At 41.5% G+C, this 14,262-nt stretch overlaps 1 protein-coding gene across 16 annotated transcripts in view; it reads left to right on the forward strand.

Moving 5' to 3' along the window:
- caska (calcium/calmodulin-dependent serine protein kinase a) overlaps nucleotides 1-14,262 on the forward strand; it is a 408,353-nt gene that overhangs the window by 274,481 nt on the left and 119,610 nt on the right. Inside the window, exon 1 of one of the 16 annotated variants that reach the window (XM_048541494.2) lies at nucleotides 11,949-12,097. The exons of the other annotated variants lie outside the window; for them this stretch is intronic. The gene's annotated coding sequence lies outside the window, so the exon portion shown is untranslated. Of the gene's footprint in view, nucleotides 1-11,948; nucleotides 12,098-14,262 lie in introns of those variants that run through there. 16 annotated transcript variants of the gene reach the window in all.

Raw genomic sequence — 14,262 nt, forward strand, 5'->3', positions numbered from 1 at the left:
ACTCAACGATGACCCTTTTTTAAAAAACAAAATTCTCCTATTTCTGTCCTAAATGGTGAAACCCTTTATTTTTAAACCGTGCCCCCTCTAGTTATTGTGTTATGATTTAATATGCCATTTTTCATTTGTTATATTCATTATTATAAGCAAAACGTTGTAGGGTTGCATGAGTTTATGAAGGTGGGAAGATGTGGGGCCGTTGGGAGACCTAACAAAGAAGATGAGAATTTTTTAAAAGAGATACAGCTTAACTGGAAATAAATATAGCTCAAGCACAAGAGTAAAGGATGTGAGTTAGGATATAGGTGGTAGAATATTGGATGCCTTAAATTTATGGAAGACGAAAGTTGGAATGGTCAAGTCTTGAGGTAACAAAGACATGGATGAGAGATTCAGAGTCAGGGAAGGGAAACTCAGCTGCACTTGTCATGCTGATTGCTATCTAGTTTTCTTGCTGAAGTGTATACTTATGAACCATTTAAAAGGACAGGATGTAGCAAGTTTATGATGCTTTGGTGCAACCACCTCTGTAGACAATATACCCACTGATGTTTCCGTAAAGTTTAATTTATAATTTATGGCCAAGGCTGGAATTATACCAGCAAGACATCAATACATGAAACAATAGCATGCAAAAATTCCATATCCAGGAGTAAAGAATAGAAAATATTGTTCAGAAATACAAAAAAAGTAGCATGTCTACTTTTCTCAGTGGCCCCTGAAGAATACAACATAGAAGTGGATCATTTGAATGTCCAATATACACTGTAAATGTACATTGTATGTGGTACATTTACTCGTTCAAGTTGGCAGAGCTGTTCTGGTTCTGTCTTCTGATCCTTAGTGTTGTAAATTTAAACAGGATTAACTTACCAAATAAAAACCAAAAGAACTGCGGAGGCTGTAGTTCAGGAACAAAAACAAAGTTGCTGGAAAAGCTCAGCAGGTCTGGCAGCATCTGTGGAGGAGAAAACAGAGTTAACGTTTCGGGTCCGGTGACCCTCAGAACTGATAGTGGCTGGGAAATCGTCAGTTTATGTGCAGAAAATAGGGAGGTTGGGGTGGTGGGGGGGGCGATGTGGGTAGGGAGTAAACAATAGGATAGAGCCCAAAGAATGAGAAAGACAGTTGGACAGAAAAAGGAGTTGCTAACGATCAGGCTGTGAGGGAGAATAGTTGTTAATGGGGATTGCTAGTGTGTGTAGTGGCAGGCTATGTGGTAACAAGGCGTGGGGTGGAGGGCTGGGACATTGGGGAGTTTAGGCCCTAAAATTATTGAACTTAATAGAGTCCGGAGGGCTGTAGTGTCCCCAAGCAGAAAATGAGGTATTGTTCCTCCAGTTTGCGCTTGGTTTCACTGGAACACTGTAACACTGTAACAAGCTGGAGACACATGTTGGCCAGAGTGCAAGGTGGTGCATTGAAGTGGCAGGCAACAAATGTTAACTTAGCAAATGTTTGCCTTGCAAATATACTAAAGATTTAAGCATCTGAACTTCAATCTCCTAGTGTGCCTGTCTCAAAACTTATTCAACAATTTATTGATTGTCCATGCCGAATGCACCCTACCTATTTCACCTTTGTTCCACAAGAGCTTCCAAAGTAAGACTGTGTTCCATCTAACGTCTCCTTTATGTTCCCCATTTGCTACCAGCATATAGGTATAATAGTTGCCTAATCAGATCCTTGTAACTTCAGTTTCTTTTTCGTGTCTATTCAGCTGTGTGTTTGGCTGCTGAATACTTCTCCACTTGTATGTTTACTAATTTCATTTCCTTCACTGTATTTGATCTTTATCTCTATCACCGTCCCTTCTGTCAACTTGACTCTTTGTTTTCTCTCCCTCTCCTCCCAAGTCCCTACCCCAACCCTTCAATGCTTGTCAACTTTCCTGCTGTCATTGGCTTGACTCCTCCCTAGACAAACCTACAGTTTCCATCTGTGTCTCTCTTGCATTTTTCCAACAAGCCCATGAACGCACTCATCACTACCAGTTTATAAGCAACAACACCATCTATTCAATTCCATTGCCTTGTCACCTTTCCCATGCAGTATTCCAAAGGGGCTAATTTTGTCAAAGCTGCTTCACAACCAACTCACTCTTGCAGTTTTATATTTCTGAAGAAGAGTTGTGTTCAACTCATAACATTAGCTGTTGCCTTCTCCATAGATATTTCCGTTTCTCCTGTGTATTTTCAGCATTTTGTTTATATGTCAGATTTCAGGTAACGACAGTACTTTGCTTTTCTCCCCATTCTTTCCCTCCTCCACTGCTGTACGTTTTCCTCCAGAATATTAATTAACTCGTGAACAAGGCCCCTGCTGCTTTTGAACTTATTGTGAATGATTGTTTCAACATGATGGCCTTGGCAGACACCCAACAGGGGAGTGATGACATCTTCTCTCAAGTGAAGCCTCCCTATTTGACAGCAGTTCACACCTTGATCTGCCACATTGCTCCTTTTGGCCCTAACTCCTACCAAGGACACCTCCACCTTTTTCTATCCTTTTCTCCCTCATTCAAAGCCCTCTTCTCACATGATTGCAATTAGACTTCCCTTGCCCAAGCTCTGAATTTGCACCTTTCTTTTGTTCCTTTCCTACCAGCCCTCATGTCCTCTCTAAATTCATCCTGACCATGAGTCCAACCTCCTGTTCCCTTTACCCTATTGCCACTAAACTGCTTTGCCATTGAAATTCTGTTCCTAGATTTCATGTTTGTTGGAAGTTTTAATGACATCTTCATCTCAAGTACTAATCCTCTTTCCTTCAATTCTGCCGTAATTACTCCCAACAAACCTCCAGTCTTGCAAACAACTGCCGTATCTCCAACCTCCCTTTGTACCCCAAAGTCCTTCCATGTGTTGTCACCTTCAAAATCCAAGTCTGTTTTCTGAAACTCCATATTTGAACCAAAGTCATGTTTTAGCCCAGTTATGGTAACTAAGTGACTTTTCTCAAGTCACAAATGACAGCATGTATAGCTACAATATAAACTCTCCCTCTTCATCCTTCTCAGTCCATCTGCAGCCTTTGATGTAGTTAACCATCATCCTCCAAAGCATCACACCTGTCAGACAACTGACTAGAATTGCACATGCATGGTTCCAGTCTTATCTACTGAGCTTCTCCTCTTACTCCTGCAAAGTTGCATCTGGCATCATTCAATTTTTCTCATCTACATGTTGTTATGATCCCCATGGACAAATCTCTTTTAGAAAAGGATATGTATCTTCCAATGACCAATGCAAACAATCACATGACAAAATTTCACATTTTAAACCTCTTGGCGTAACAAACTAAAATTAATGGAGATTCAACATTACTTGGTTGGCAACTAATACACCCAAACTGCAGAATAAATATTGTGGAGTAAAGAGTTAACTTTATTTTTTTAGTAGTTATTGACACGTGCGTGTGGTGCTATGCCATGGTGAGTTCAGAACAAGATGATAGAACCAGGAGCCAAATGTTGGGTCTCAGTCAGGCCTCAGTCAGGCCTAGAGTCCTGTGTTGTGTTTAATAAAACCTGTTACCATTCACTTACCCGAGTACATATCTGAACTTGCTGAATGGTGGCAGCAGTCCAGACCTAGGACACCCAATCAGGGATTCAGTGAAAAGAGAAGGAACTTGTTGAAGGGCTTGCAACTAGGAAGGCAGAAAGATATCACAGCAATAAAATAGAATTTTCAACAAAAGGCCCACGGCAGACTTTAGGAGAAATTCCCTATTTGAAAGGGGGTTGGGGTGAGAGAGGAAAGAACACCATTGCAGCAGGCTTGAAAGAACAAAGAAACCTACAGCACAGGAACAGGCCCTTCGGCCCTCCAAGCCTGCGCCGATCAAGACCCTCTGTCTAACCTGTTATCTATTTTCTAACGGTCTGTGTCCATTTGCTCCCTACCCATCCATGTACCTGTCCAAATATATCTTAAAAGACGCTAACGTGTCTGCGTCTACCACCTCCACAGGCAACGCATTCCAGGCGCCCACCACCCTCTGTGGAAAGAACTTTCCATGCGTATCTCCCTTAAACTTTCCTCCTCTCACTTTGAACTCATGACCCCGAGTAATTGAGTCCCCCACTCTGGGGAAGAAAGCTTTTTGCTATCCACCCTGTCTATACCCCTCATGATTTTGTAGACCTCAATCAGGTCCCCCCTCAATCTCTGTCTTTCTAATGAAAATAATCCTAATCTATTCAACCTGTCTTCATAGCTAGCACCCCCCATATCAGGCAACATCCTGGTGAACCTCGTACCCTCTCCAAAGCATCCACATCCTTTTGGTAATGTGGCTACCAGAACTGTACACAGTACTCCAAATGTGGCCGAACCAAAGTCCTATACAACTGCAACATGACCTGCCAACTCGTGTACTCAATACCCCACCCAATGAAGGAAAGCATGCCATATGCCTTCTTGACCACCCTATTGACCTGCGTTGTCACCTTCAGGGAACAATGGACCTGAGCACCCAGATCTCTCTGTTTATCAATTTTCCCTAGGACTTTTCCATTTACTGTATAGTTCGCCCTTGAATTTGATCGTCCAGAATGCATCACCTCGCATTTGCGCGGATTGAACTCCATCTGCCATTTATCTGCCCAACTCTCCAGTCTATCTATATTCTGCTGTAATTTCTGACAGTCCCCTTCACTATCAGCTACTCCACCAATCTTAGTGTCATCAGCAAACTTGCTGATCAGACCACCTACACCTTCCTCCAGATCATTTACATATATCACAAACAACAGTGATCCCAGCACAGATCCCTGTGGAACACCACTGGTCACAGGTCTCCAATTAGAGAAACTCCCTTCTACTACTACCCTCTGTTTCCTGTTGCCCAGCCAGTTTTTTATCCATCTAGCTAGCACACCCTGGACCCCCTGTGACTTCACTTTCTCCATCAGCCTGCCATGGAGAACCTTATCAAATGCCTTACTGAAGTCCATGTATATGACATCTACAGCCTTTCTCTCATCAATCAACTTTGTCACGTCCTCAAAGAATTCTATTAAGTTGGTAAGACGTGACCTTCCCTGCACAAAACCATGGTGCCTATCACTGATAAGCCCTCTTTCTTCCAAATGGGAGTAGATCCTATCCCTCAGTATCTTCTCCAGTAGCTTCCCTACCACTGACGTCAGGCTCACCAGTCGATAATTACCTGGATTATCCTTGCTGCCCTTTTTAAACAAGGGGACAACATTAGCAAGTCTCCAGTCCTCCGGGACCTCACCCGTGTCTAAGGACACTGCAAAGATATCCGTTAGGGCCCTGGCTATTTCCCCTCTCGCTTCCCTCAGAGCCTGGGATGGATCCCATCCGGACCTGGGGACTTGTCCACCTTAACGTCTTTTAGGATACCTAACACTTCCTCCTTCCTTATGTCAGCTTGACCTAGACTGAGCAAACATCTATCCCTAACATCAACATCCGTCATGTCTCTCTCCTTGGTGAATACCGATGCAAAGTACTCGTTAAGAATGTCACCCATTTTCTCTGACTCAGCACATAACTTTCCTTCTTTGTCCTTAAGTGGGCCAATCCTTTCTCTAGTTACCCTCTTGCCCTTTATATATGAATAAAAGGCTTTGGGATTTTCCTTAACCATGTTTGCCAGCAATATCTCATGTCCTCTCTTAACCCTCTTAATCCCTCGTTTCAGATTCGCTTTACATTCCTGATATTCTTGCAAAGCTTTGTCTGTCTTCAGTCACCTAGACCTCATGTATGCTTCCTTTTTTCTCTTGGGTAGTCGCACAATTTCACCTGTCATCCATGTTTCCCTAATCTTGCCTTTTCTATTCCTCATTTTCACAGGAACATGTCTCTCCTGCACGCTAATCAACCTCTCCTTAAAAGCCTCCCACAAATCAAATGTGGATTTACCTTCAAACAGTTTCTCCCAATCTACATTCCTCAGATCCTGCCGAATCTCGGTATAGTCGGCCTTCCCCCAGTTTAGTACTCTTCCTTTAGGACCACTCCTATCCTTGTCCATGAGAATTGTAAAACTTACAGAATTGGGGTCGCTATTTCCAAGGTAGTCCCCTACTGTAATATCAACCACCTGGCCGGGTTCATTGCCCAGCACCAGGTCCAGTATGGCCCTTTCCCGAGTTGGACTACGTACATACTGCTCTAGAAAACCCTCCTGGACACACCTTACAAATTCTGCTCTGTCTTGACTCCTAATACTGAGTGAATCCCAGTCAATGTTGGGAAAGTTAAAATCTCCCATCACCACCACCCTGTTTCTCCTACACCTCTCCATTATCTGTTTACATATTTGTACCCCTATCGCGCGCTCGCTGTTGGGAGGCCTGAAGTACAGCCCCAGCATTGTTACTGCATCCTTCCTATTTCTGAGTTCTACCCATAATGCTTCACTGCTTGAGTCCTCCATGGGGCCCTCCTTCAGTGCGGCTGTGATATTGTCTTTGACCATTACTGCAACTCCTCCACCCCTTTTACCTCCCTCTCTATCCCGCCTGAAGTATCGATATCCTGGGACAACTAGTTACCAGTCATGCCCTTCCCTCAATCAAGTCTCAGTAATAGCAATAACAATCAGTAATAGCAATACCTCCAGGCACCGATCCAAGCCCTAAGCTCATCTGCCTTGTCTACTACACTTCTTACATTAAAACAAATGCACTTCAAACCACCTGTCCCTTTGCGTTCATCATCTGCTCCCCGACTACTATTCCCTTTAGTCACACTGACTCCATTATCTAGTTCCCTACAGGCTTTCGTTTCTACCTCTTTTCTGTCCAATATTTGGTTCCCATCCCCCTGCCACATTAGTTTAAACTCTCCCCCACAGCATTAGCAAAAGCACCCCCAAGGACATTGGTTCCAGTCCGGTTCAGGTGTAGACCATCCAATTTGTAATAGTCCCACCTTCCCCAGAGCGGGTCAAATGTCCCAAAAATCTGAACCCCTCCCTCCTACACCATCTCTCAAGCCACGCGTTCATCCTGGCTATTCTTTCATTTCTGCACTGACTAGCAAGTGGCACTGGTAGCAATCCTGAGATTACTACCTTTTGAGGTCCTACTTTTTAATTTGGCTCCTAACTCCCTAAATTCTGCTTGTAGGACCTCATCCCGTTTTCTGCCTATATCGTTGGTGCCTATATGCACCACGACAACTGGCTGTTCGCCCTCCCCCTTCAGAATGTTCTGCAGCCGATCGGAGACATCCCTGACCCGTGCACCTGGGAGGCAACATACCATTCGGGAGTCCCGTTTTCGACCGCATAACCGCCTATCTACTCCCCTTACAATTGCATCCCCAATGACTGTCACCCTTCCACTCTTTTTTCCCGCCCTTCTGTACAGCAGAGCCAGCCATGGTGCCGTAAACCTGGCTACTGCTGCCTTCCTCTGGTGAGCCATCTCCCCCAACAATATTCAAAACGGAATACCTGTTTTGGAGGGAGATGACCGCAGGGGACACCTGCACTGCCTTCCTGCTCTTCCTCTGCCTTTTGGTCACCCATTCGCTATCTCCCTCAGCAATCCTAATCTGCGGTGTGACCAAATTGCTAAACGTGCTATCCACGACCCCCCAGCATTGCGTATGCTCCAAAGTGAGTCCATCTGCAGCTCCAGAGCCGTCATGCGGTCTAACAAGAGCTGCAGCTGGACACACTTCCTGCACGTGAAGGAGTCGGGGACATCAGCCCTGTCCCTGAGCTCCCACATTGAGCAAGAGGAGCACAACACGGGTGTGAGATGACCTGACATTATTAAACTTAACTTCGATAAATGAAAAAGGAACCGAAAGGTTTTTGGCATATATACACCACCGAGTTTTTTTTTTGGTTAGAGGAGGAGGGCGTGTGGGAGACACTACACGTGTAGTGTCTCAGGTTCAGCCGCTGCCCAAATAAATGAAGACCGCTCCCACTCGAGGTAAGCTTTTTAAAGTGGTTAAAAAAAAAGTTACCTTTCCAGCAGCCTCCTGGTGCTCTCTCTGTCTGGCTCTCTCGCTCTCCTTGCGAAAATGAATCAGCAGTACAGTGGTAACAAATGCAGCCTTTATCTTTTTGTGCTGCAAGTTCTGTTCTGACATAACCTTTCTCTCAGCATTCATGATCTTGTGGATCACCGGACTTGGAACGCTCCCAGTGATTGGGCCTTGATATGATGGTAACCACTCACTATTCCTTCTCGCATTTCTGTTGCTGAATCTTCAGTGGATCCTTTTTATGTTCCGCTATATACACTGTCACTACAGCTGAAGGGGTTGCATTCATTGCCCATGCAGTTGTAGTGTCTGTGACATTCCTGTCAGCAATGCTGCAGGTCTTGTATTTAGTTATTCAATTAGCATTATTACTGTTGCACAATATTATACCTCTAAAACAATAATTAATCCTAAGAAGTTACCGTTAATAATGAGAGATTACTTGCCAGGGTAAAAGGAGTGGTGTTGAAGTATGTTTGAGGTTGCAAAGGTCATGAATCAGCTCCCCTTGACATAATCTGAATCACTCTTCTGCAGTTGTGAAATAGGTCAGTTTACTTTATTTGTTCAAATTTTAGGATTCATGCACTTGAAACATAAAATGTAATGATAGTTCTGTATAAGCAGGGCTGCAACCAGGGATACTGAATGAGAGAGAGACTGGGAAAGTGACGGAAGCAAATAGGGGTAGCTTGTGAATTGGAGAGCAGAGTGGCGAGCAGGACTACGGCAGCAAAATGCAGGCAGAAATGGTGCTTCGCCTGTAGTTAGGGAATCTGTGCTTACCCCAAATAAGTTCATTGATTCGGGAAGAGCTAAGAACAGGCCATGTACTCCAAATGCTTGGAAATATCCAGCTCATAGTCTCTGAGTTAATACATTAAAATAAAACTGCATGAAATCAAATCTTCATGCATCTTTGGAAATCAATAAATCTGGCGAAAGAAGGGGACAAATGGAGGATAGCTAAACAGATGGACTGTGCACCAATCCCACCTCAGACTTACAAATTTTGATGGAGATAGTCACATTTAAGGCAAAAATAGGCCACCACACTTTGTTTTTGGAGCCATTATTATTTTAAATATTCAAATTTGAAATCCAAGCATGTCTTCTTTTGTAGGACTTTTTATTAAAACCAATTTGTACAATTTTATTTCTTGCTTTTGGTTTTCTTTTAAAATATTGGTGCTGAATAAGAATCATTGAAGAGAAAAGAATTATTACACTTTTCTGAATTTCATAATTGAAAAAGGAAATATATTTGGTGTTACTAAAGGTTTGGTGCAGACATTCTGTTATGGTAGTGAAGTTCTCCAAAAACCTTTTTTGCTCTTTTCCTCCATTTTCTTCAGGAAATTTTACTCAGTGAAGTTTCAATGAGATCAGGATGTTTTTCTTGGAGCATTGAGAGTCTGTAGAATTTCCTCTCTCAAAAGGCAGATAATGCAAAATCTTCAAATAATTTTTTAAGGCAGAGCTAGATGCTTGATTATTAGAGGGGATGAAAGATTATTGGGGAGTGCAGAATGCAGAGTTGAGGTTAAAATCTGAATCAACCATGATGTTGTTGGATGACAGAGCAGACTCAAAGGGCTTAATCTTATTCCTTGTCTGTATACGTCAGACTCCAGAACTGATTACAAGGCCCCTTTGGTTACCCTAATTTAAACAAACAGTCCCAAAATTGTTCCACTTTATATACAATTCAGAAACAAATCAATTTCAACTAATCAGTTTGGCCGTTTTTATTTGCCCTTTAACTGTTATTGTGCATGTGATTAGGTACATCCACAATGCAATTGGGGAGGGAGTTCTAGGACTTTCACCGAGCAACAGTGAAGGAATGCAATATAGTTTCAAGTGAGTGTGATTGTGGTTTAGATGGGAATATGAAGGTGATGATCTTCCCATGTATCTGTTGCCCGTTTACTTATGGAATTATAGGTCGTGAGTTTAAAGATGTAATTTATGAAGTTTTGGTGGATTGTTGCAACATATGGGTGGTACACACTGTTGCTGCTGCGGGTCAGTGTTGAAAGGAGCAAATTTTAAATGTGTTAGATTAGGTACTTGTCAAGTGGGCTGCTTTGCCCTGGATGGCATTGAACTATATGAATGTTGTTGCACTCCGCAAGCAGGTGGAAGAGTATTCCATCACATTCCTGACTTGTGTCTTGTAGATGATGAACAGGCTTTGAGGAATTAAGCTGAGCTCCTGGCTGCAGAATTTCCAGCATCTAACCAGTACTGTCACTACATCATTTCTAGAAATAATACAGTTCAGTTTCTAGTCAGTGGATGTTAATAGTTCGGATTCACTTATGATAATGCTATTGAATATAAAGGCGAAATGTTTAGATTCTTTCCTTTTGGAAGTGATCATTGCTTTACACTTATCTGACATAAATATTATTTGGCACTTAATCAGCCCAAGTCTTAATGTTGTCCAGGTCTTGCTGAACTTAGACACAGACTGCTTGGGAATTGCATCATATCATGGCTTAGAATCTACTTACAGTGGATTGGCAGTTAACGTAAAATTACACAAGTTAAAATTTACCTGCAAAAGCAGATGGCCAGATTCACTGCATTATGAGAAACATTATGATTCAACATTTTGCCCATTTTCCATCCCTTTTATTTATTTTATTTCTGTGACCAGTGAGTCCTACTTGACACATCATGTAGCATAATTCTTGAAAATTATTCTTCAGCTCCCTGCATATATTGTTTTTATATTCATAGAATCATAGAACTTGTACAGTATTTTTCCCTTCTTGAAGGATAACTTATGTTTGTTTATGCTAGTTTAAAATGGTGTCTGCTGATTTTCAGCCAAGAAAAATGAATCAAAAGTTAAAATTGGAGCTTTGTGCAAGCTAGAATTTCAGGTTATATCTTGTCCTACAGTTCACATTCTCACACATTCCATTTTAAATATTCTTACTCCCACTGTTTCCACCTCATTCCTTCGAGTGAACTCTGACATACTTTTGTCTGTACCTTCACAATGCTTTGTTTGCTTCAGAAAATTAGAAAATAAGTAAACTTATTTTGCTTTTCATGAATTCCTTCCATTTAAAATTGATATTCTATTTAGGTCATTCTTGAGCAGTGCAGTTTTTGATGATGAAAAATATTTGAATGATTCTGTGCAGAAAAGGATTATCTGTCAAAGCCTACAAAAGAGTTGTTGATCTTTTGTTTGTGGGGTTTTTGAAAATAATAATTGCGCCAGATAAAGCATTCCTCTAACTCTCTAAACCATCCAAGTTGAAACTGTAGTATCTTTAACCTCACATCCATGAAACACTTGACTAGCATTAGAAATTTTTAATGACTGTTTGAGAAACTATATTTAAAACAGACTATATGAATCAAGCAAGAATGCTAATACGTCTATTCAAAAAATAGTGATTCCTGATTTTTATTCTATATGATGTTTTGACTTGAATGATTAAATGTTTATTGAGTTTTAATGCAACTGTATTAAATTTTTAGAGTGCATATTTTTCAGCCCAAACTACAGTGCACTTAATGTCTCGAACATGCTGCCATTCATTTCTAACAAAGCTTAAGCAAATGCTGCACACCCTCGTCTCATTCCTCCTCTGCCTAGTTGCTTTGTTCAATATGTCTCTCGCCTCCAGCAAGTCCAATGTCCTGTGTGGAATGGTGGAGTAAGAAAATATGTGAGCTAGTTTGTTTGATGCATAATTTGGATGTAACAAGAAAATTACAAATCTGCGTAAGGAGACTGGGGTGGGGGGGTGGGTGGTGCAGTGTGTGCATCATAAGGTGTTCAGAGACACCCCTTTAAGAATTATGGTTTCTTTTGAAGGCAGGTACCATGAAGTATGAATACAGATGTCACGAGATTTGCAAGTGAAATTTCATTCAGGGAGGAAACAATAGTCATCTTTTGTAATTTTTGGAGCTAATCTGTACTGATAGCTTTGTGAGTAACTGGCTGTGAGAACTGCTGCACGCACAAAACACAGACAACCCAAGCTGATTAAAGAACTCCAAGACTTTTTTGCCAAACAGAGATCAAGTTGCATCGTGTCAGCCGTGCACCATTTAGCTGAAGATACATATTTGCTCTTTAGGTGAGTTCCAGTCCAGAGATGATTTGTATGTCTTTTATGCATAGTATTTTTGATTGTGAATATTATGTTAACTTGTTCATACCTTTACTCATTTGATTTCAAAGGATCTATCCTGTTTAATGCATATATCTTGGAAAAGCTTTGGTTCCTTGAGTTCTGGTTACATGATAAAACTTTTTCTTTGAAAGGAGCTAACTTTTATCTAGCAGGTGTCTCTGAAGTATCTAGTATCATTTTTCAAAACTACAGGGCTATGCTGCTGAATCAAGTTGGATCCAATTTGAAAATAACTGAATACTTGAGCGTGCAATGTAAATTTGAAACTGTTTGTTTGGTAGAGTTCAGCACAAGTTCAGTGAGTCTGCATTTTCCTTCACATCCTGACTTTTTTGATTGTTTGGTAAACTTATTCTCAACCAATAATTATTGGGGCTTTGAACTTTCAGTCTGTTACTGATTGCATTTCATGTTAGTTCAATGTCTTACACTACTTTTAACTTGTCCTGAAGAGAAAAAACAGACCCACCAATATGACAAGGATGAGAAAAGAAAATGGCAGAGCAGACTTGAAGGGCCGAATTGCCTACTTCTGTTCCTATTTTCTGTGTTTTTATGATTACTTCATATGCTGCTAGATCCACTGAGTTTCCCCAACATTTTGTTTTTTATTTCAGATGTCCAGCATTTGTAGTATTTCTTTCTTGATTCGCAATTAACACTCTTCTTGGTGTAGAATTATTCTTCATCATTAGATTTTTTTTTATAGGAACAATCCAACAAGCCAAGTGAGGAGACCTTGAAGTGATTCAAAATGAACTCTTGTTCTACTGCTATATCAAAATCTATTGTAGCCGCCTACTGACAGAAGAGATACATTGCCAACAGAAGCTAGGCCAACAGACACAGCCAGCTTGGGCACAAGCAGTGGCCTAGGTCAGTGCTGTGCCCCTAGTTAAACAGAATGCACCACAGTGTAGGAAGAAGATTAATGATCATCTGCACTCCACAACAGTGAGTCCTACATATTACCACCACCTCTCTGCTGCATTCTGACTCGGAGGGACGCGATACTCACTAATTTCAACACAGTGCACACATCTCACCAATGCTCATGGACTACAGCTGTCAATGCATCATCTCTAAATTACTCTCACCCACATCTTCCCCCTATTTACTCTTAATGCCCTCTGCAATCCCTATTCTACTCTTAATTCAAACTAAGAAGTGGGGCTGGTGGAAGGCCATGCGATGTCAATACCCTTGCTCAGTTTGGCTAGATAAGAGCATGACTGCTGTGTTGTAGTGCTCCCTCAAGGGCAACACGGTGGCTCAGTGGTTAGCACTGCTGCATGGGGTTTGGTTTCAGCCTTAGGCAATTGTTGTATAATCTGTGTAATACCAGTGCTAACTCATTCTTAGCTTGCACAAGCTTGTCTTCCTCCTACAAAACTAATTTGCTCTCTTTTATGTAGCCGCTAGTGGCATCTAGCAAATTCCCCTAAGAGGCCAGTCCTAGACATCCAATGCTTACTTTCACCTCTAACAAAGAAACCATGCTACCCTCAAAAGGTACACCAGCAAGGCTTTCACCTGTGTCCTCCACCTTCACAGAGACTTTCACCTTGGTAGGGTCTCTATCTAGATTAGACTCAGGAGCAGAACTGGTGACGACAACACTGACACAGCCAGCTGAGGAAGAAACACCTTGGGTTTCTGCACTGTAAGAAATTCTAGAGACCAAACTTGGTGCAGGCAGAAAAAAAAATTCCATTGTCTTGGTGATTAATGGCTGACTCAAAATGTACAGACAGGTGCAGGAATAGGTTTGTCAGAGGCAATCATAAGCAAGGTCGAATAATATCAGTTGGTAGATATGATCACCATATTATCTGATGTTTAAAGAAGGTTGTTAAAGTCCTTGAGAGAGTTCAAAGAAAATTTTCTAGAATGATGCCAGAATGAGGAATTTTAGGTACAAGGAAAGATTAAAGAAATTGGGCTTATTCTCCTTGGAACAAAGAAGATTAAGCAGTGACCTTTATTGAGAAGTTCAAAATGATTAACAATTTTGACAGGGTAAAGAATGATACTCTATTTCCATCAGTTGATGTGCCTTTAACTAGGGGTAAATTTCAAGATTGTGTCAGTAAAAGAGTTTGGAGTGA

This window comes from Stegostoma tigrinum, chromosome 12, assembly GCF_030684315.1.
Source record: "Stegostoma tigrinum isolate sSteTig4 chromosome 12, sSteTig4.hap1, whole genome shotgun sequence".
NCBI lineage: Eukaryota > Metazoa > Chordata > Chondrichthyes > Orectolobiformes > Stegostomatidae > Stegostoma > Stegostoma tigrinum.